Consider the following 23,312-nt stretch of genomic DNA (forward strand, 5'->3'; position numbering starts at 1 on the left):
GCTAACACATGTATATGGAATCTAAAAAAAAAAAAAAGGTTCTGAAGAACCTAGGGACAAGACAGGAATAAAGACACAGACGTAGAGAATGGACTTGAGGACACGGGGAGGGGAAAGGTTAAGCTGGGACGAAGTGAGAGAGTGGCATGGACATATATACACTACCAAATGTAAAATAGATAGTGGGAAGCAGCCACATAGCACAGGGAGATCAGCTCAGTGCTTTGTGACCACCTAAAGGGGTGGGATAGGGAGGGTGGGAGGGAGACGCAAGAGGGAGGGGATATGGGGATATATGTATATGTATAGCTGATTCACTTTGTTATAAAGCAGAAACTAACACACCATTGTAAAGCAATTATACTCCAATTAAGATGTTAAAAAAAAATAAAATGGGCCTGTAACAGGATGCTTTCAGCTGCAAGTAACAGAATACTAAACTAAATGTGGCATGAACAATGAGTAAAATTTCTGATCTCACATAAAAAGTCCATAGAGAGGTATTTCTAAGATTGGTTAAACCAAAGGGCACACTGACACCATCAAGCACCCAGGTGCTTCCCACCTTTCTATTCTGCCATCTTTAGTTTGTTGACTTTCTTACTTGGGCTTGTCCCCTCATGGTCACCAGGTGACTGCCACAGCTCCAGGCATCACATCCTCACACAGCTGTGTTCAGAAGCAGACAGGAAGAGTAGTGTCTTGTGTCACCTTTCACAATGGGGAAACCCTTTCTCAGGAACCCTCTTACATCTTTAGTCTCATTGGCCAGGCCTGGGTCACATGCCTACCCTAGACCAGTCACTGGCGTGCCTGATAAGTGAAATAAGAATCATCTGATTGGCACAGCCAGGGCTTATCTCCTAGGCCTGGGGAGGGGCCCAGCAGCCTGGAGGGTTCTGGTGCAAGGAAGAAGGGGATGATGGCTGACAGGTTAGCAGTGCCTAGCGTCTCGTTTCACATTGTGTGCAAACTAATGCCTTTGAATCATGGAGTCTACGTTTTGCTCCGGATTATGGTCTATAGTTCCTTTTACGAACTCAGCACCGTCACATCTGCTTTTAAAACAAAACTAATGGCTGTTATCGTGAGGCAATGACTTTCTTTAGTGTTTATTCTATGATATACGATGTGGAATTGTGTATTTCTTGAGTTAGTATCTTATTCACCTTTGTATCTTAGTGCTGAGCGTAATGTGGTAGGCACATAGTGTAGGTAGTGTGTTAAATATATAAAATGTCTCATGGGTTTTTTATTTTGTTACTTTGCCATGCTCTATATGGGCTTCTGGGAGATTGCTAGGGTTAGGTCAACAAAGATTAGAGTGATCTGTGTTTAAAGAAAATCACCGAATTTTAAGGATGAAGGATAAAAGAGTGACTTGAATGGTAAAGATTTCCACTTATTAGGCTTCACAGAACTGAAAGTGGCTTTGGTGCCGCACAGAACAACTCCAGAGAGAACTGTAGTAGATTCAGAGGCTTCAGCTCAGTAAACCTTACCAGTTCTACCCATTTTTAGGAAGACGGCAAAGATTATGAGTGGTCTGATAAGTGGCATCACCTGGTCCCTGAATCAGGCGTTCATTGATTAGGGGTCCCTCATTTAACTGTCAGACTAATTAAAATCATGAAATGAAACAGACTCTAAAGTACACCCTTTATGATCCGTCCCATCCCTTACTGCCACACCTTTCTGCAGCAATAAGTAAGTTTCCACGTGAGTATGAATATCCATTGGTTAATATGATTGACACAGATCTTCCAGTGTTCAGAGACTTCTTTTTTTCTTCAGAATGTAAGGGTATGAGCTTACGTATAAGTCGGTGGTGGATGGATGGGAGTGGAGTTTTGTAGTGATGCAGATTCCTTCTTCCTCTAGCCCGCTAATGAGGTTGTAACATTTGCTGGGCCCCATTTAAAGCCTGCGTTTATTCTTCGAGTGCTTTACCAACAAGGGTCACTCTGCCACTATGCTGTGTTTTTTTGTTTGTTTCTTTGTTTTGATGTCAGAAGTGGCCTGTTATATTGAAAGTGTTATTTTGGCTCTTGTGATATTTTTCTCCTTTGGTACTGTCAGCTATTGAAATGGAAACATTTGCAATGGACTCAATCTCTCAAAAGGAATATGATTTACGTCATTAAAATTTGAGTGTCTGAGAAGCACAGAGTGAGGTCTAGTCACAATAGCATCTCAGCCTTTTAACTTTTTAAAAATAAATTTATTTAATTTATTAATTTATGGCTGCGTTGGGTCTTCGTTACTGTGCGCAGGCTTTCTCTAGTTGCGGCGAGGGGGGGCTACTCTTTGTTGTGTGTGGGCTTCTCATTGCGGTGGCTTCTCTTGTTGCGGAGCACGGGCTCTAGGCACACGGGCTTAGTAGTTGTGGCACATGGGCTCCAGTAGTTGTGGCTCATGGGCTCTAGAGCGCAGGCTCAGTAGTTGTGGCACATGGGCTTAGCTGCTCCTGCGGCATGTGGGATCTTCCCGGACCAGGGCTCGAACCCGTGTCCCCTGCCTTGGCAGGTGGATTCTTAACCACTGTGCTGCCAGGGAAGCCCAGCCCATTAAGTTTTTTGGGGAGTCGTTCATACTGTTAGGGAGAGAGTTTTAAGGCTTCTTTTTCTCATTGCAAAGTCATGTTAGCTTGTAGAGAGTCCTTACCAATTGAAAAAACCTGCTTCCCATTTCAGATAGATTTGTGGTCGGTTGTATATCACATGAAGGGAATCTTGTGTTTATTGGTTTGGAATTGGCCTGGTGCTGTGTGCATAGGACTAATCGTGGGCAAATAGATTTGTGGTCGGTTGTACTTGGTCCCATGAGGGGAATCTTGTATGTACTGGCTTGGAATTGGCCTGGTGCTGTGTGCATAGGACTGATCGTGGGCAAATAGATTTGTGGTCGGTTGTACTTGGTCCCATGAGGGGAATCTTGTATGTACTGGCTTGGAATTGGCCTGGTGCTGTGTGCATAGGACTAATCGTGGGCAAATAGATTTGTGGTCGGTTGTACTTTATCACATGAGGGGAATCTTGTATGTACTGGCTTGGAATTGGCCTGGTGCTGTGTGCATAGGACTAATCGTGGGCAAATAGATTTGTGGTCGGTTGTACTTGGTCCCATGAGGGGAATCTTGTATGTACTGGCTTGGAATTGGCCTGGTGCTGTGTGCATAGGACTAATCGTGGGCAAATAGATTTGTGGTCGGTTGTACTTTATCACATGAGGGGAATCTTGTATGTACTGGCTTGGAATTGGCCTGGTGCTGTGTGCATAGGACTAATCGTGGGCAAATAGATTTGTGGTCGGTTGTACTTGGTCCCATGAGGGGAATCTTGTATGTACTGGCTTGGAATTGGCCTGGTGCTGTGTGCATAGGACTGATCGTGGGCAAATAGACTTGTGGTCGGTTGTACCTTGTCACATGAGGGGAATCTTGTATGTACTGGCTTGGAATTGGCCTGGTGCTGTGTGCATAGGACTAATCGTGGGCAAATAGATTTGTGGTCGGTTGTACTTTATCACATGAGGGGAATCTTGTATGTACTGGCTTGGAATTGGCCTGGTGCTGTGTGCATAGGACTAATCGTGGGCAAATAGATTTGTGGTCGGTTGTACTTGGTCCCATGAGGGGAATCTTGTATGTACTGGCTTGGAATTGGCCTGGTGCTGTGTGCATAGGACTGATCGTGGGCAAATAGACTTGTGGTCGGTTGTACCTTGTCACATGAGGGGAATCTTGTATGTACTGGCTTGGAATTGGCCTGGTGCTGTGTGCATAGGACTGATCGTGGGCAAATAGATTTGTGGTCGGTTGTACTTGGTCCCATGAGGGGAATCTTGTATGTACTGGTTTGCAATTGGCCTGGTGCTGTGTGCATAGGACTAATCGTGGGCAAATAGATTGTGGTCGGTTGTACTTGGTCCCATGAGGGGAATCTTGTATGTACTGGCTTGGAATTGGCCTGGTGCTGTGTGCATAGGACTAATCGTGGGCAAATAGATTTGTGGTCGGTTGTACTTTATCACATGAGGGGAATCTTGTATGTACTGGCTTGGAATTGGCCTGGTGCTGTGTGCATAGGACTAATCGTGGGCAAATAGATTTGTGGTCGGTTGTACTTGGTCCCATGAGGGGAATCTTGTATGTACTGGCTTGGAATTGGCCTGGTGCTGTGTGCATAGGACTGATCGTGGGCAAATAGACTTGTGGTCGGTTGTACCTTGTCACATGAGGGGAATCTTGTATGTACTGGCTTGGAATTGGCCTGGTGCTGTGTGCATAGGACTGATCGTGGGCAAATAGATTTGTGGTCGGTTGTACTTGGTCCCATGAGGGGAATCTTGTATGTACTGGTTTGCAATTGGCCTGGTGCTGTGTGCATAGGACTAATCGTGGGCAAATAGATTGTGGTCGGTTGTACTTGGTCCCATGAGGGGAATCTTGTATGTACTGGCTTGGAATTGGCCTGGTGCTGTGTGCGTAGGACTAATCGTGGGCAGATAGGTTGTGCTGATGGGACAGCAGGTTCCGCATTCTGCCTGTAGTTCGAGGCTGTTTGGGCCCAAAGTCAGAAAAAGGAGTGCGGGAGGGTCGGGACCATGACGCCCTGGGGCAGCGGATCCCCTGGCTTCCTTCAGGGGGGTGGAGGCCGCCAGGTAGACCCCGCTGAAAGCGAGAATGCGCGGAGCGGGAGGGGGGAAGGGACAGTTGGATCCGTGAAGAATCGCACCCGTGCTGAGCTCACCAGGAGGCACAAGCTGAACTCTGTTCCCTGCGTATGAAGGAGGGAAGGCTGACGTAATTGTGTTTTATTTACTGTGAGGTAGCATCTGACAGGGAGACCTCAGAACAGCTGGTCTCGGTGAGAAGCTGGAAGCTTTGTGTTAGCCCATGTTTTACCCATCCTTCTGTTTTTCGTTCTTCGCTGAAAGTAGCTTTTCAGGTAGAAAAGCTTTGGTGAATGCCTTTAATATATGCGATACGGAGACATTCACGATGAAAGGTGTCTAGTCATTCTGACTATTTCATGCTCTTCCATTGGTCACTGAGGGTAGAATTCAGACTGACTAGGTACCTGTCTCCTTTCTTCTTTACTATTCTGATTCATCATAAAGCAACTCTCAAATGGAGGGGAACTCATCTTTAGGTTTCATACAGGTTTTGTAAATAGCTGCTTTTTTTTTTTTTTTTGGGGGGGCCGTGCCCTGCGGCTTGTGGGATCTTAGTTCCCCGACCAGGGATCGAACCCAGGCCCCGGCAGTGGAAGTGCTGAGTCCTAACGACTGCCAGGGAATTCCTGATAGCTGCTTTTTATATATCTAAATTGACAAAATGTGATTAGGGGTGGGAAGGGGTGGGCCAGTGCCCAGAGAACAATGAGCAGTATTTCCCTTTCCCTCCACCTTCTTTTTCTGTCCCTGTCTCTCTCTAACACACACACACACACACACACACACACACACACACACACACACACACACACACACACACACACACACACACACACACACACCAGCACCACCACTAGACACAGGTTGAATGCGGGGGGCGGAGAATGCCAGTGCATTTCACCCCCGGTTGGGCAGGACCCCTGACCTACAGAGTTTCTTTTCCTTATCATTTCATGAGCTCAAGAAGAACCAAACTGATATTTTACCTCCTCACCATCTCTTTGTTAAATCACTTTATGAATACCATTTAACTGCCCTGATTTAGGTATTTTGTGTCAGAGAAGCTATTCCAAGTTTGTCCACAGTTTAGAGGCACTGTGAACTTTGGCAGTGATGAGAGGACACACCTGTTGCAGTCAGAGCTGCCTTGAGACCTTAGGACTGACCCCCAGGTGTCTAGCCAGGGGGAGCTTCCGGCTTTAGTGCGCGTGGAGGGAACCAACCAGTGCGAGCTTTGTGACGGGAGAGACCGGAGGGGGCCAAAGACTTCAAGACAGGTGAATCCTTTTCTGTTTGTAGTTTAAGTGCCTGCCCTCTGTCCCTTGCTCTGGACGGTGCATCACGGCGAGGCCAGAGCCACGAGTCAAGAAGAAGCCATGCTTCTGTCATCTTTCACTGTTACGGTTGTTTCCTTCCCTTAATGCATTCTTGACTTTGAATTTTATGTGTCACTGCTCTGTGTAATTTGCGTATTTATATAAAGTACTAGGGCGCTTTGACTTTCCTTAGGCTTCTATGCAGAATTTTTTTCTGGTCGGTGTTGCATGGCTACGCTGGTAAGTCAGACGTATGATAACAGGCACTTACTATGCGGGAAAGAATGGTTTACTTAATAAATGCTGTTGATATAACTGGCTGTTCGCCTCCAAACACACCTAAACTCCCTGGCTCACTCCGTATTCAGAAGTAACTTCCAGATGTATGAAAGAGACAAGTGTAAAAAGTAAAACTGCAAAAATAATAGGGGAATGTGTTTGGAACCTTGGGGCTTCTCAAGTGAGACAGATGGTTTCAGAAGCCATAAAGTAAATGATTGGCAGATTTGCGTGAACATAACAATTTTTCCTGTGACATAAGGCATTCATAAATGAAGCCAAATGACAAGTCATAGACTGGGGGAAATAATGGCCACAAATTACCAGATAAAAGGTTTCATATTTCTAATATATCAGAGCATCTTCAAATTGAAAAGTTAAGCAGCCCTGTAATGAAGCGGACGTTTTACAGAGGAGCGCTTGCAAATAGCCAATGAATATATGCAAATATGTTCAGGGAAATTAAAATTAAAACAGGATACTATTTTTTCAGCCATTTGATTGGCACAGAATCTAAGAGTAATATTCACTGCTCGCTGGTCTTGGAAAATGGGCACTGTCATGTCCTGATTGAGGAAGCGTGAGCTGCTGCAATCTTTTTGTAGATCAACTGGCTGTTTTTAGTCAAATTTAAAATGGTCATACCGTTTGAATCAGCAGTTCCATTTTTAGGAGGCTTCCCTACTCGAATAAAAATGTCAGTATATAGCATAAGGGAATATTTCTAAGGATGCTTATTGCAGCAGTATTTTTAATGGCAAAATAGCAGAAACAGTTTACTCATCCTCTAGGGAATAGGTTGAATTAAATATAATGGGTAGTCACAGGATAAAGCTTTAAGTACCGTCTTTATACTGTTGACTCACAGATTATTTCCAGCCTTAACTTCACTGAATTCCAAGCTTGATGTCCACTTAAAATCTCCACCTGGAGATGTATAATTGGCATCTTAAATTTAACATATCCAAAGCCAAACTGATTTTCCTCCCTTAAACCCATTCCTCACCCTGTTTTTCCATTTTTGTAAATGGCGGTTCCATTCTTCAGGTCAAAAACTTGAAAGTCGTCTTTGACTCCCTGCTCCTTCCCTTTCCCCTCCTTTCACTGCCCTGTGTATTTTCTACCCCTGCCCCTCTCCCAGCACCTCCTTATTTCTATTCCCTGCTTTCTTCATAGTTTATCCCTGTCTGATATACTACGTTCATATTCATTTATATCCTCTCTCTCCCTCTCGTAGTTGTTTAAGCTCCTTGAGGGTCAGGGCTTTGTTTTGTATCCCCAATACCTAGAACAGTACGTTGCAGATAGTCAGTGCAAACGTTAGTAATTATTTTTTGAATAAATGATTATATTGTGAAAAGAAACAAAGTTACTAATTAGGGATTATAGGATCCCTTTTTCTGTACAGATAAAATCAAGCCCAAACTTTGTTTTAATGAACTATGTACCTTTCATTTTTCCTTCCTGTGGCTCCTATGTGGAATTCACTTCTAGACAGGCTCACACAGCTCCAGCTGTCAGGCATTTGCTTGGCTGTAATGATCTGCATGTCTACACGTGTGAAGGAGCTGAGACAGAAAGGTCCCCCCCTAGAAATCCTGCCTGCTCTCCTGCATCAGGTTTGCCGAATTTGCTTTTGGGGGCTGAAGTATTTGCGGATCAGTTGCAAATGTATTGTTGCTGCTAGGGACCTAAATATATTGCGCATAGATATCCTGCAGTGTGTTAGTTCCCTTACCCAAATAGGTATGAAGTTTCTTTTGTAATCCTAAAGCTGTAAGTACTCCAGAATGAGAAGCCATATGATTACATCTGTAGTAGACAATTGCACGTGTATTGCTATGACAGGCTGCTGACTAAAGTGTGGACCCATTCCCCGACCCTGAGATATTTTTGATTTTAATTAACATCTTTATTGATGTAATTCACATATTAAACAACTTACCCACTGAAGGCGTACAATTCAGTGGTTTTTATTATATTCACAGGGTTGTACAGTCGAGTTTAGAACAGTTTCATCGCTCGGGAAGGAAACCCCCTACTCCTAGCAGTCACGCAGCTCTTTCCCCCAACCCCTAGCCCTTAGGCAACTGCTAATTTACTTTCTGTCTCTATAGATTTTCTGGGCTTTTCATGTAGATAGAATCATACAGTCTGTGGTCGTTTGTGATTGACTTCTTTTAACTTAGCATAATGTTACAAGGTTCATCAGTGTTGTAGCATATATCAGTACTTCATTCCTTTTTCTTGCCAAATAATATTCCATTGTATAAATATACCACATTTTGTTTATACTTTCAGTTAATTAATGCTATGGACATTTGTGCACAGGTTTTTGTGTTGGTATACGTTTTCATTTCTCTTAGATACCTACCTAGGAGTGGAATTGTTGGGTTATTGGGTAACTCTCTGTTTAACTTTTTGAGGAGTTGTCAACTATTTTCCAAAGTAGTTGCACCATTCTACATTTTTGCTAGTAGTGTTTGAGGGCCTGAGAATTTTTTAAAAATGCAGATCCGTTTCTAAGAGTGCCTACCTCATAGGGTTGTTGTGGAGATAAATGAGATAAAACATAAAGCACTTAAAACAGTTCCTGGCACGTAGGAAGCAGTCAATAGGTGCTGGCTATTTTACTGTTACTGATATAGTGGGTACTCCATGTAGATAACAAGTTCAGAATCAATGCAGTGTTTCCTTTTTTCATTGTGGTAAAATATACCTAACATGAACTTTACCACCTTAGCCATTTTTCAGTATACAGTTCGGTGGTATTAAATACATTCATAATGTTGTGCTGTCGCCACCATCCCCATCATCCATCTCCAAAACTCTTCATTTTGTAAAATTGAAACAGTGACTCCCCATTTCCTCCCCATCCCCCCAACCACCACTCTGTTTTCTGTCTCTATGAATTTGACTACTTTAACTACATACTTCGTATAATCCATTTTGTAGCGTGTGTCAGAAGTTCCTTTTAAGGCTGAACAATAGGCCAATCTATGATAGACTGCATTTTTTTAAAATCCATTCATCCATCAATGGACATTTGGGTTGCTTTCTCTTTTTAGCCGTTGTGAATAATACCTCCAAGAGCATGTGTATACAGATCTCTTGGAGACCCTGCTTTCATTTCTCTTGGGTATATATCTGGAAGTGGAATTGCCAGATTTTTAATTTTGGGGGGGGAACTGCCATACTGTTTCCTGTAGGGGCTGCACCTTTTTACATTCTCGCCAGCAGTGCACAAGGATTCCAGTTGCTCCACATCCTTGCCATCACTTGTTATTTTCTGTTTTTGTTTTTTAAATTAATTAATTTATTTATGGCTGTGTTTTTGGGTCTTCGTTTCTGTGTGAGGGCTTTCTCTAGTTGCGGCATGCGGGTGCCACTCTTCATCGCGGTGCGCGGGTCTCTCACTGTTGCGGCCTCTCTTGTTGCGGAGCACAGGCTCCAGACGCGCAGGCTCAGTAGTTGTGGCTCACGGGCCTAGTTGCTCCGCGGCATGTGGGATCCTCCCAGACCAGGGCTCGAACCCGTGTCCCCTGCATTGGCAGGCAGACTCTCAACCGTTGCGCCACCAGGGAAGCCCTATTTTCTGTTTTTTTGATAGTAGCTATCCTCATGAATGTGAGGTGGTATTTCATTGTAGTTTTGATTTACATTTCCCTAATGATTAGTGATGCTGAGAATCTTTTCATGTGCTTATTGGCCATTTATATATGTTCTTTGGAGAAATGTCTATTTAAGTCCTTTGCCAATTTTTGAATTGGGTTGTTTATTTTTTGTTGTGTTTTAGAAATTCTTTATATATTATTCCCATATCAGATATGTGAGTTGGAAATATTTTCTCCCATTCTGTGGGTTGCCTTTTTTACTCTGTTGATAGTATCTTTGGATGAACAAAATATTTAAATTTTAATGAAGTCCTGTTTGTTTTTTTCTTTGGTTGCCTGTGTCTTTGGTGTCCAAGAAATCGTTGCCAAATCCAGTGTTGTGAAGCTTTTCAATGCAGTGTTTCTTAATATCAGAATCACCTGGGCAACTTAAAAAAACAAAATACAGATGTCTGTTCTTCTTCCCTAAAATTTTCTGATTCTGGAAGCTGGGATGGACTCAGGTATATGTGTCTAGAAAAAGTTTCCTGAGGGATTTCTGCTGCTCGTTTTCTGTTGTGAATCACTCCCTTAGAGACTCCACTCTGGGTGTTTACTCCTAGGACGCTTTCCCTAGGCCCTCTCAGGCAGGTTTTGTTACTCATCCTTTGTCCTCTCATAATGTGCTTTACCCATTTTTGTCTTTGGATTTACTTCATTATAATGAAATCTTTAAATCTGCTGTTATAGACTTTGGGTCACTTTGGATGGATAGATGAATGAATGAGTGAAGAACTAGCTCTTTATCACTCAGGGCACATCTTGGATGTTACCTCTTCCAAGGAGCTTTTCCTGACACTCTCTCCCCTCCACCCCAGGCTGGATTAGATGCCTCTCACGTGGGCTGCTTTTAGCAGTCTGTACATGTGTCTTTCATTACCCTGTGCTGTAATATCAGTTCATATGCCTTGTTTGCCTCTTCAGTCAGAGTGAACTTGAGTGCAGAACTAATCTTATTTCTTTTTTGACCCCTAATAAAATACCTTGTATATAATAAGCTCATACTTTTTCTGGTGTACTGTATTTTTAACAGCTTTATTGAGACCCCTAATGTTCCATTATATATCCATTTGAATGGCTAAAATTAAAAAGACTGACAATACCAAGTGATGGTGAGAATGGGGAGCAACTAGAACTTTTATAGACTACTGGTACGAATGTAAAATGGCACGGTCACTGGAAATCACTGGAACAGCTCTACTGAGATATAATTTACATACTGTAGGATTCACCAATTTTAAGTGTACAGTTTAATGAGTCATAGAGAATCAGGTAACCACCACTGCAATCATGAAAGAGAACATTTTTTCATCCACCAAAACTTCTCTTATGCCCTTTGTAGTCTATTCCATCTCCACACCAACTACTTTCCCTGTGTCTACTTTCTGTCACCATATTTTTTTGTTTTGTTTTGTTTTTTAAATTTATTTTTGGCCGTGCTGTGCAGCATGTGGGATCTTAGTTCCCCGACCAGGGATCGAACCCGTGCCCCCTGCAGTGGAAGCGTGGAATCCTAACCTCTGGACAGCCAGGGAAGTCCTGTCACCATAGTTTTGACACTTCTAGAATTTTATACAAATGGAATCATGCATGAGGTAGTCTCCGGTGTCTGGTTTCTTAGAATAATGCTTTTGAGGTTCTTTCTGTATTGTTGCATCAGTAGTTGGTTTGCTGAGTATTATTCCATTTTATGGGTATACCACATTGTTTATCCATTAACCAGTTGATGGACATTTGGGTTTTTTCCAGATTTGGGCTTTTTTGAGTAAATTTGCTATGAACATTTGAGTACAAGTCCTTGTGTAGACATACGTTTTCATTTTCCTTCAGCAGATTCCTAGAATTGGGATTGCTGGTTCATATGGTAAGTGTATGTTTGACTTCATAAGAAACTGCCAGATTTCCAGTGACCGTGCCTACACCAGCAGTTTATAAAAGTTCTAGCTGCTCCCCATTCTCACCGTCACTTGGTATTGTCAGTCTTATTTATTTGTTTGTTTGTTTGTTTGTTTGTTTTTGGCTGCGTTGGGTCTTCGTTGCTGCGTGCGGGCTTTCTCTAGTTGCAGCGAGCGGGGGCTACTCTTTGTTGCGGTGTGCAGGCTTCTCATTGCCGTGGCTTCTCTTGTTGCGGAGCACAGGCTCTAGGTGCGCGGGCTTCAGTAGTTGTGGCTTGCGGCCTCTAGAACGCAGGCTCAGTAGTTGTGGCGCACGGGCTTAGTTGCTCCACGGCATATGGGATCTTCCCGGACCAGGGCTCGAACCCGTGTCCCCTGCATTGGCAGGCGGATTCTTAACCACTGTGCCACCAGGGAAGTTCCAAGTCTTTTCAATTTTAGCCATTCAAATTGATACATAATGGAGTCTCCTGGTGGTTTTAATCTGCATTTTGCTAGTGACTAATGATCTTCAGCAACTTCTCACATGCTCATTTTTAGCCATTCATATGTTCTTATTTTTGGCAAAGTATATATTCAGATATTTTGCCTGTTAAAAACTCAAATTGCTTGTCCTATTTTTGAGATGTATCCTGAATATATAAAGAACAATTACAAGTCTTTTATCAGAGATACATTTTGAAAATATTTTCTTTCAATCAGTGGTTTTCATTTTCTTAACAGTGTCTTTTGAAGAGCAAAACTTTTTATTTTATTTTATTTTATTTTATTTAATTTATTTATTTATTTATTTTTTTTTTATTTTTTTATTTTTTTTTATTTTTAAACATCTTTATTGAAGTATAATTGCCTTACAATAGTGTGTTAGCTTCTGCTTTATAACAAGGTGAATCAGTTATACATATACAATATGTTCCCATTTCTCTTCCCTCTTGCATCTCCCTCCCTCCCACCCTCCCCATCCCACCCCTCTAGGTGGTCACAAAGCACCGAGCTGATCTCCCTGTGCTATGCGGCTGCTTCCCACTAGCTATCTATTTTACATTTGGTAGTGTATATATGTCCATGACACTCTCTTACCCTGTCACATCTCACCCCACCCCCTCCCCATATCCTCAAGTCCATTCTCTAGTAGGTCTGTGTCTTTATTCCCGTCTTGCCACGAGGTTCTTCATGGCCTTTTTTTTTTATTTTTTCCTTAGATTCCGTATATATGTGTTAGCATACTGTATTTGTTTTTCTCTTTCTGACTTACTTCACTCTGTATGACAGACTCTAACTCCACCCACCTCATTACAAATACCTCCATTTCATTTCTTTTTATGGCTGAGTAATATTCCATTGTATATATGTGCCACATCTTCTTTATCCATTCGTCTGTCGATGGACATTTAGGTTGCTTCCAGGTCCTGGCTATTGTAAATAGAGCTGCAATGAACATTGTGGTACATGACACTTTTTGACCTATGGTTTTCTCAGGGTATATGCCCAGTAGTGGGATTGCTGGGACGTGTGGTAGTTCTATTTGTAGTTTTTTAAGGAACCTCCATACTGTTCTCCATAGTGGCTGTATCAATTTACATTCCCACCAACAGTGCAAGAGTGTTCCCTTTCCTCCACACCCTCTCCAGCATTTATTGTTTCTAGATTTTTTGATGATGGCCATTCTGACCGGTGTGAGATGATATCTCATTGTAGTTTTGATTTGCATTTCTCTAATGATTAATGATGTTGAGCATTCTTTCATGTGTCTGTAGGCCATCTGTATATCTTCTTTGGAGAAATGTCTATTTAGGTCTTCTGCCCATTTTTGGATTGGGTTCTTCGTTTTCTTGTTACTGAGCTGCATGAGCTGCTTGTAAATCTTGGAGATTAATTCTTTGTCAGTTGCTTCATTTGCAAATATTTTCTCCCATTCTAAGGGTTGTCTTTTGGTCTTGTTTATGGTTTCCTTTGCTGTGCAAAAGCTTTTAAGTTTCATTAGGTCCCATTTGTTTATTTGTGTTCTTATTTCCATTTCTCTGGGAGCTGGGTCAAAAAGAATCTTGCTGTGATGTATGTCATAGAGTGTTCTGCCTATGTTTTCCTCTAAGAGTTTGATAGTGTCTGGCCTTACACTTAGGTCTTTAATCCATTTTGAGTTTATTTTTGTGCATGGTGTCAGGGAGTGTTCTAATTTCATACTTTTACATGTACCTGTCCAATTTTCCCAGCACCACTTATTGAAGAGGCTGTCTTTTCTCCACTGTATATGCTTGCCTCCTTTATCAAAGATAAGGTGACCATATGTGTGTGGGTTTATCTCTGGGCTTTCTATCCTGTTCCATTGATCTATATTTCTGTTTTTGTGCCAGTACCAAACTGTCTTGATTACTGAAGGTTTGTAGTATAGTCTGAAGTCAGGGAGCCTGATTCCCCCAGCTCCATTTTTCGTTCTCAAGATTGCTTTGGTTATTCGGGGTCTTTTGTGTTTCCATACAAATTGTGAAATTTTTTGTTCTAGTTCTGTGAAAAATGCCAGTGGTAGTTTGATAGGGATTGCATTGAATCTGTAGATTGCTTTGGGTAGTAGAGTCATTTTCACAATGTTGATTCTTCCAATCCAGGAACATGGTATATCTCTCCATCTATTTGTATCATCTTTAATTTCTTTCATCAGTGTCTTATAATTTTCTGCATACAGGTCTTTTGTCTCCTTAGGTAGGTTTATTCCTAGATATTTTATTCTTTTTGTTGCAATGGTAAACGGGAGTGTTTTCTTAATTTCACTTTCAGACTTTTCGTCATTAGTGTAGAGGAATGCAAGAGATTTCTGTGCATTAATTTTGTATCCTGCTACTTTACCAAATTCATTGATTAGCTCTAGTAGTTTTCCGGTAGCCTCTTTAAGATTCTCTATGTATAGTATCATGTCATCTGCAAACAGTGACAGCTTTACTTCTTCTTTTCCGATTTGGATTCCTTTTATTTCTTTGTCTTCTCTGATTGCTGTGGCTAACACTTCCAAAACTATGTTGAATAATAGTGGTGAGAGTGGGCAGCCTTGTCTCGTTCCTGATCTTAGTGGAAATGGTTTCAGTTTTTCACCATTGAGGACAATGTTGGCTGTGGGTTTGTCATATATGGCCTTTATTATGTTGAGGGAAGTTCCCTCTGTGCCTACTTTCTGCAGGGCTTTTATCATAAATGGGTGTTGAATTTTGTCGAAAGCTTTCTCTGCATCTATTGAGATGATCATATGGTTTTTCTCCTTCAATTTGTTAATATGGTGTATCACATTGATTGATTTGCGTATATTGAAGAATCCTTGCATTCCTGGGATAAACCCCACTTGATCATGGTGTATGATCCTTTTAATGTGCTGTTGGATTCTGTTTGCGAGTATTTTGTTGAGGATTTTTGCATCTATGTTCATCAGTGATATTGGCCTGTAGTTTTCTTTCTTTGTGACATCTTTGTCTGGTTTTGGTATCAGGGTGATGGTGGCCTCGTAGAATGAGTTTGGGAGTGTTCCTCCCTCTGCAATATTTTGGAAGAGTTTGAGAAGGATAGGTGTTAGCTCTTCTCTAAATGTTTGATAGAATTCACCTGTGAAGCCATCTGGTCCTGGGCTTTTGTTTGTTGGAAGGTTTTTAATCACAGTTTCAATTTCAGTGCTTGTGATTGGTCTGTTCATATTTTCTATATCTTCCTGGTTCAGTCTCGGCAGTTTGTGCATTTCTAAGAATCTGTCCATTTCTTCCAGGTTGTCCATTTTATTGGCATAGAGTTGCTTGTAGTAATCTCTCATGATCTTTTGTATTTCTGCAGTGTCAGTGGTTATTTCTCCTTTTTCATTTCTAATTCTATTGATCTGAGTCTTCTCCCTTTTTCTCTTGATGAGTCTGGCTAATGGTTTATCAATTTTGTTTATCTTCTCAAAGAACCAGCTTTTAGTTTCATTGATTTTTGCTATTGTTTCCTTCATTTCTTTTTCATTTATTTCTGACCTGATCTTTATAATTTCTTTCCTTCTGCTGGCTTTGGGGTTTTTTTGTTCTTCTTTCTCTAATTGCTTTAGGTGCAAGGTTAGGTTGTTTATTCGAGATGTTTCCTGTTTCTTGAGGTAGGCTTGTATTGCTATAAACTTCCCTCTTAGCACTGCTTTTGCTGCGTCCCATAGGTTTTGGGTCGTCGTATCTCCATTGTCATTTATTTCTAGGTATTTTTTGATTTCCCCTTTGATTTCTTCAGTGATCACTTCATTATTAAGTAATGTATTGTGTAGCCTCCATGTGTTTGTATTTTTTACAGATCTTTTCCTGTAATTGATATCTAGTCTCATAGCGTTCTGGTCGGAAAAGATACTTGATACGATTTCAATTTTCTTAAATTTACCAAGGTTTGATTTGTGACCCAAGATATGATCTATCCTGGAGAATGTTCCATGACCACTTGAGAAAAATGTGTATTCTGTTGTTTTTGGGTGGAATGTCCTATAAATATCCATTAAGTCCATCTTGTTTAATGTATCATTTAAAGCTTGTGTTTCCTTATTTATTTTCATTTTGGATGATCTGTCCATTGGTGAAAGTGGGGTGTTAAAGTCCCCTACTATGATTGTGTTGCTGTCGATTTCCCCTTTTATGGCTGTTAGTACTTGCCTTATGTATTGAGGTGCTCCTATGTTGGGTGCATAAATATTTACAATTGTTACACCTTCCTCTTGGATCGATCCCTTGATCATTATATAGTGTCCTTCTTTGTCTCTTGTGATAGTCTTTATTTTAAAGTCTATTTTGTCTGATATGAGAATTGCTACTCCAGCTTTCTTTTGATTTCCATTTGCATGGAATATCTTTTTCCATCCCCTCACTTTCCGTCTGTATGTGTCTCTAGGTCTGAAGTGGGTCTCTTGTAGACAGCATATATATGGGTCTTGTTTTTGTATCCATTCAGCCAGCCTGTGTCTTTTGGTGGGAGCATTTAATCCATTTACATTCAAGGTAATTATCGATATGTATGTTCCTATTCCCATTTTCTTAAATGTTTTGGGTTTGTTATTGTAGGTGTTTTCCTTCTCTTGTGTTTCTTGCCTAGAGAAGTTCCTTTAGCATTTGTTGTAAAGCTGGTTTGGTAGTGCTGAACTCTCTCAGCTTTTGCTTGTCTGTAAAGGTTTTAATCTCTCCATCACATTTGAATGAGATCCTTGCTGGGTAGAGTAATCTTGGTTGTAGGTTCTTCTCCTTCATCACTTTAAGTATATCCTGCCACTCCCTTCTGGCTTGCAGAGTTTCTGCTGAAAGATCAGATGTTAACCTTATGGGGATTCCCTTGTGTGTTATTTGTTTTTTTTCCCTTGCTGCCTTTAATATGTTTTCCTTATATTTAATTTTTGACAGTTTGATTAATATGTGTCTTGGCGTGTTTCTCCTTGGGTTTATCCTGTATGGGACTCTCTGTGCTTCCTGGACTTGATTAACTATTTCCTTTCCCATATTAGGGAAGTTTTCAACTATAATCTCTTCAAATATTTTCTCAGTCCCTTTCTTTTTCTCTTCTTCTTCTGGGACCCCTATAATTCGAATGTTGGTGCGTTTAATGCTGTCCCAGAGGTCTCTGAGACTGTCCTCAGTTCTTTTCATTCTTTTTTCTTTATCCTGCTCTGCAGTAGTTATTTCCACCATTTTATCTTCCAGGTCACTTATCCTTTCTTCTGCCTCAGTTATTCTGCTATTGATCCCATCTAGAGTATTTTTAATTTCATTTATTGTGTTTTTCATCATTGCTTGATTCCTCTTTAGTTCTTCTACGTCCTTGTTAAATGCTTCTTGCATTTTGTCTATTCTATTTCCAAGATTTTGGATCATCCTTACTATCATTATTCTGAATTCTTTTTCAGGTAGACTACCTATTTCCTCTTCATTTGTTAAGTCTAGTGTGTTTTGACCCTGCTCCTTCATCTGCTGTGTGTTTTTCTGTCGTCTCATTTTGCTTATCTTACTGTGTTTGGGGTCTCCTTATCACAGGTTGCAGGTTTGTAGTTCCCGTTGTTTTTGGTATCTGTCCCCAGTGGCTAAGGTTGGTTCAGTGTGTTGTGTAGGCTTCCTGGTGGAGGGAACTAGTGCCTGAGCTCTGGTGGATGAGGCTGGATCTTGTCTTTCTGGTGGGCACGTCCACGTCTGGTGGTGTATTTTGGGGTGTCTGTGGCCTTATTATGATTTTAGGCAGCCTCTCTGCTAATGGATGAGGCTGTGTTCCTGTCTTGCTAGTTGTTTGGCATAGGGTGTTCAGCACTGTAGCTTGCTGGTCATTGAGTGATGCTGGGTCTTGATGTTGAGATGGAGATCTCTGAGAGATTTTTGCCGTTTGGTATTACGTGGAGCTGGGAGGTCTCTTGTGGACCAGTGTCCTGAAGTTGGCTCTCCCACCTCCGAGGTACGGCCCTGATGCCTGGCTGAAGCACCAAGAGCCTTTCGTCCACACGGCTCAGAGTAAAAGGGAGAAAAAATAGAAAGAAAGAAAGGAAGGAAGGAAGGAAGGAAGGAGGAAGGAAGGAAGGAAGGAAAGAAAGAAAGAAAGAAAGAAAGAAAAGAAAGAAAGAAGCTATAATATAGTGAAGTAAAATAAAGCTATTGTAAAGCAAAGCTATACAGACAAAATCTCCCCAGAAGCATATACATATACACTCACAAAAAAAAAGGAAAAGGGGAAAAATTAATATATCCTGCTCCCAAAGTCCACCTCCTGAATTTGGGATGATTCGTTGTCTATTCAGGTATTCAACAGATGCAGGCACATCAAGTTGTTTGTGGAGTTTTAATCCGCTTCTTCTGAGGCTGCTGGGACACATTTCCCCTCCTCTTCTCTGTTCGCACAGCTCCTGGGGATCAGCTTTGGATTTGGACCCGCCTCTGCGTGTAGGTCGCCTGAGGGCGTCTGTTCCCGCCCAGACAGGACGGGGTTAAAGGAGCAGCTGCTTCGGGGGCTCTGGCTCACTCAGGCGGGGGGAGGGAGCGGTACGGAGGAGGCGGGGCGCGCCTGCGGCGTCAGAGGCGTCGTGACGTTGCAGCAGCCCGAGGCGCGCCGTGCGTTCTCCCGGGGAAGTTGTCCCCGGATCACGGGAGCCTGGCCGTGGCGGGCTGCACCGGCTCCCGGGAGGGGCGGTGTGGAGAGTGACCTGTGCTCGCACACAGGCTTCTTGGAGGCGGCAGCAGCAGCCTTAGCGTCTCCTGCCCGTCTCTGGGGTCCGCGCTGTTAGCCGCGGCTCGCGCCCGTCTCTGGAGCTCGTTTAGGCGGCGCTCTGAATCCCCTCTCCTCGCGCACCAGGAAACAAAGAGGTAAGAAAAGGTCTCTTGCCTCTTCGGCAGCTGCAGACTTTTCCCGGACTCCCTCCCGGCTCGCCGTGGCGCACTAGCCCCTTCAGGCTGTGTTCACGCCGCCAACCCCAGTCCTCTCCCTGCGATCCAACCTCCGAAGCCCAAGCCTCAGCTCCCAGCCCCGCCCACCCCGGCGGGGGAGCAGACAAGCCTCTCGGGCTGGTGAGCGCTGCTCGGCGCCGAGCCTCTGTGCGGGAACCTCTCCGCTTTGCCCTCCGCACCCCTGTGGCTGCACTCTCCTCCGTGGCTCCGAAGCTCCCCCCTCCGCCACCCGCAGTCTCCGCCCGCGAAGGGGCTCCTAGTGTGTGGACACCTTTCCTCCTTCACGGCTGCCTCCCAGTGGTGCAGGTCCCGTCCCTATTCTTTTGTCTCTGTTATTTCTTTTTTCTTTTGCCCTCCCCAAGTACGGGGGGAGTTTCTTGCCTTTTGGGAGGTCTGAGGTCTTCTGCCAGCTTTCAGTGGGGGTTCTGTAGGAGCAGTTCCACGTGTAGGTGTATTTCTACTGTATCTGTGGGAAGGAAGGTGATCTCCGCGTCTTACTCTTCCGCCATCTTCTCTCCTCCCCCCTCAAAACTTTTTATTTTGATGAAATCCAATTATCAGTTTTAGCTTTTATGACTTATGCTTTCTATGTCCTAAGAATTTTACCTAACTCAAGATTACAGTGATTTTTCTCCTAAGTTTTCTTCTTCAAATTTTATAGTTTAGCTCTTACATGTAGGCCTGTGATCCATTTTTTGCATATGAATATCCAGTTTTCAGTACCATTGTTGGAAAGACTTTATCCGCCACTGAATTACCTTGGCACCTTTGAAAACCAGTTGACCATATGTGTGGTGGTCGATCTCTAGACAGGGTTCATTTTTTGCATATGGATATCCAGTTTTCAATACAGTTGCTGAAAAGACTTTATCCCACGCTGACTTACCTTGGCACCTTTGAAAACCAATTGGTCATATGTGTGGTGGTCTATCTCTAGACATTCTATGCTTTTAATGTACATGTCTATCCTTAGTTCTACACTATGTAGATTACTGTAGCTTTATACTAAATCTTCAGAGTATGTAGTGCAATAGTATAAATTCTCCAACTTTTCTTTTTCAGAACTGTTTTGGCTATGCTAGGTCCTTGGCTTTTGCATATATATCTGAGAATCAGCTTTTCAGTTTCTATCAAAAAACCTGCTGGGATTTTTATTAGGATTGCACTGAATCTATAGATCAATTTGGGGAGGATTGACATCTTAATGATATTGAATCTTGTGATTTATGAACATGGTATATTCTCCATTTTGGGGTCTTCTTTAATTTTTCTTAGCAATATTTTCTACTTTCTAAGTGTACAGGTCTTGCACATAGTTTGTTCTTAAGTTTATAATGTTTTTGATGTTATTACACATGGTATTTCTAATTTTTTGTAGTTTATAGAAATATGGTTAATTTTTTGTGTATTGATCTTGAATAACTTTGCCAAATTCTCTTTTTTTTTTTTTTTTTTTTTTTCGAAGACACCACATTTATTTTTTTTTTTTTAAACATCTTTATTGAAGTATAATTGCCTTACAATGGTGTGTTAGCTTCTGCTTTATAACAATCAGTTATACATATACAATATGTTCCCATATCTCTTCCCTCTTGCATCTCCCTCCCTCCCACCCTCCCCATCCCACCCCTCTAGGTGGTCACAAAGCACCGAGCTGATCTCCCTGTGCTATGCGGCTGCTTCCCACTAGCTACCTATTTTACATTTGGTAGTGTATATATGTCCATGACACTCTCTCACCCTGTCACATCTCACCCCACCCCCTCCCCATATCCTCAAGTCCATTCTCTAGTAGGTCTGTGTCTTTATTCCCGTCTTGCCACGAGGTTCTTCATGGCTTTTTTTCCCCTTAGATTCCGTATATATGTGTTAGCATACTGTATTTGTTTTTCTCTTTCTGACTTACTTCACTCTGTATGACAGACTCTAACTCCATCCACCTCATTACAAATACCTCCATTTCATTTCTTTTTATGGCTGAGTAATATTCCATTGTATATATGTGCCACATCTTCTTTATCCATTCATCTGTCGATGGACATTTAGGTTGCTTCCATGTCCTGGCTATTGTAAATAGAGCTGCAATGAACATTTTGGTACAAGAGTCTTTTTGACCTATGGTTTTCTCAGGGTATATGCCCAGTAGTGGGATTGCTGGATCGTATGGTAGTTCTATTTGTAGTTTTTTAAAGAACCTCCATACTGTTCTCCATAGTGGCTGTATCAATTTACATTCCCACCAACAGTGCAAGAGAGTTCCCTTTCCTCCACACCCTCTCCAGCATTTATTGTTTCTAGATTTTTTGATGATGGCCATTCTGACCGGTGTGAGATGATATCTCATTGTAGTTTTGATTTGCATTTCTCTAATGATTAATGATGTTGAGCATTCTTTCATGTGTCTGTTGGCCATCTGTATATCTTCTTTGGAGAAATGTCTATTTAGGTCTTCTGCCCATTTTTGGATTGGGTTGTTCGTTTTTTTGTTATTGAGCTGCATGAGCTGCTTGTAAATCTTGGAGATTAATCCTTTGTCAGTTGCTTCATTTGCAAATATTTTCTCCCATTCTGATGGTTGTCTTTTGGTCTTGTTTATGGTTTCCTTTGCTGTGCAAAAGCTTTTAAGTTTCATTAGGTCCCATTTGTTTATTTGTGTTCTTATTTCCATTTCTCTGGGAGCTGGGTCAAAAAGAATCTTGCTGTGATGTATGTCATAGAATGTTCTGCCTATGTTTTCCTCTAAGAGTTTGATAGTGTCTGGTCTTACACTTAGGTCTTTAATCCATTTTGAGTTTATTTTTGTGCATGGTGTCAGGGAGTGTTCTAATTTCATACTTTTACATGTACCTGTCCAATTTTCCCAGCACCACTTATTGAAGAGGCTGTCTTTTCTCCACCGTATATGCTTGCCTCCTTTATCAAAGATAAGGTGACCATATGTGCGTGGGTTTATCTCTGGGCTTTCTATCCTGTTCCATTGATCAATATTTCTGTTTTTGTGCCAGTACCAAACTGTCTTGATTACTGTAGCTTTGTAATATAGTCTGAAGTCAGGGAGCCTGATTCCCCCAGCTCCATTTTTCGTTCTCAAGATTGCTTTGGCTATTCGGGGTCTTTTGTGTTTCCATACAAATTGTGAAATTTTTTGTTCTAGTTCTGTGAAAAATGCCAGTGGTAGTTTGATAGGGATTGCATTGAATCTGTAGATTGCTTTGGGTAGTAGAGTCATTTTCACAATGTTGATTCTTCCAATCCAGGAACATGGTATATCTTTCCATCTATTTGTATCATCTTTAATTTCTTTCATCAGTGTCTTATAATTTTCTGCATACAGGTCTTTTGTCTCCTTAGGTAGGTTTATTCCTAGATATTTTATTCTTTTTGTTGCAATGGTAAACGGGAGTGTTTTCTTAATTTCACTTTCAGATTTTTCGTCATTAGTGTATAGAAATGCAAGAGATTTCTGTGCATTAATTTTGTATCCTGCTACTTTACCAAATTCATTGATTAGCTCTAGGAGTTTTCTGGTAGCACCTTTAGGATTCTCTATGTATAGTATCATGTCATCTGCAAACAGTGACAGCTTTACTTCTTCTTTTCCGATTTGGATTCCTTTTATTTCTTTGTCTTCTCTGATTGCTGTGGCTAACACTTCCAAAACTATGTTGAATAATAGTGGTGAGAGTGGGCAACCTTGTCTTGTTCCTGATCTTAGTGGAAATGGTTTCAGTTTTTCACCATTGAGGACAATGTTGGCTGTGGGTTTGTCATATATGGCCTTTATTATGTTGAGGAAAGTTCCCTCTATGCCTACTTTCTGCAGGACTTTTATCATAAATGGGTGTTGAATTTTGTCGAAAGCTTTCTCTGCATCTATTGAGATGATCATATGGTTTTTCTCCTTCAATTTGTTAATATGGTGTATCACATTGATTGATTTACGTATATTGAAGAATCCTTGCATTCCTGGGATAAACCCCACTTGATCATGGTGTATGATCCTTTTAATGTGCTGTTGGATTCTGTTTGCGAGTATTTTGTTGAGGATTTTTGCATCTATGTTCATCAGTGATATTGGCCTGTAGTTTTCTT

The 23,312-nt window shown here is 41.7% G+C and overlaps 1 protein-coding gene across 6 annotated transcripts in view; it reads left to right on the forward strand.

Moving 5' to 3' along the window:
* The window catches only part of HERC3 (HECT and RLD domain containing E3 ubiquitin protein ligase 3), a 513,145-nt gene that overhangs the window by 22,278 nt on the left and 467,555 nt on the right, over positions 1-23,312 (forward strand). The window lies entirely within an intron of this gene.

Source organism: Balaenoptera ricei, chromosome 5 (genome assembly GCF_028023285.1).
Source record: "Balaenoptera ricei isolate mBalRic1 chromosome 5, mBalRic1.hap2, whole genome shotgun sequence".
NCBI classification, from domain to species: Eukaryota; Metazoa; Chordata; class Mammalia; order Artiodactyla; family Balaenopteridae; genus Balaenoptera; species Balaenoptera ricei.